Below are 670 nucleotides of genomic sequence, written 5' to 3'. Positions count from 1 at the left end.
TTCCATTTACAATATAATATAAAACTCATAGTTTTAAGACCACAAGTCATATTAACATGTAACTTACTAAAACTTTTGTTAGACATACTGAAATTAATTAAGATTAAATTTGATGTGCTATTCACAAAAGTGCTTTTTATTTAAGAAGTGCTGAAAAATAATTATACGTCAGATAAAAATATTTTATCTCTATATAATAAAAATTTTGAGCGTATTTATTAAATATATATTAAATAGTAGTTAGAATCAATTTTTTCACTAATAAAGTGATTGTAGTTAAAAAATTAAGTATTTGTAAGATAATATTTTATCATTTTTTCATAATTTAATTTTTAAAATTATATTAAAAAGTACATCATTGCAATTATATAAAAGCATTTGAAAAAAAAAAGCAAAAATTTACATTGCTTATCAATTTCCAGTAAGTAACTGGTAATATGACTGCTAACCTGAAATCCAATAAGAATTTAATTTGTATAATGGAGTATAATTTGTTTATAAGGGTAGAGTTTATTTAGCAATAAAGAGCTAGCAGAAAAAAACTATTAACATCTATTATTATTAACTATTTCAGTTTATTAAGAATTTTAGATCATCTAAATACACTTCAGCATGAACTCTGAATATAAAGTCTATATATATAATATATATTATTATATTTGTTATGGAA

The sequence above is a fragment of the Arachis ipaensis genome, chromosome B01 (assembly GCF_000816755.2).
Source record: "Arachis ipaensis cultivar K30076 chromosome B01, Araip1.1, whole genome shotgun sequence".
Classification (NCBI taxonomy): Eukaryota; Viridiplantae; Streptophyta; class Magnoliopsida; order Fabales; family Fabaceae; genus Arachis; species Arachis ipaensis.
The sequence above is the reverse complement of the archived record's forward strand: the minus strand, read 5'-3'. Positions refer to the sequence as shown.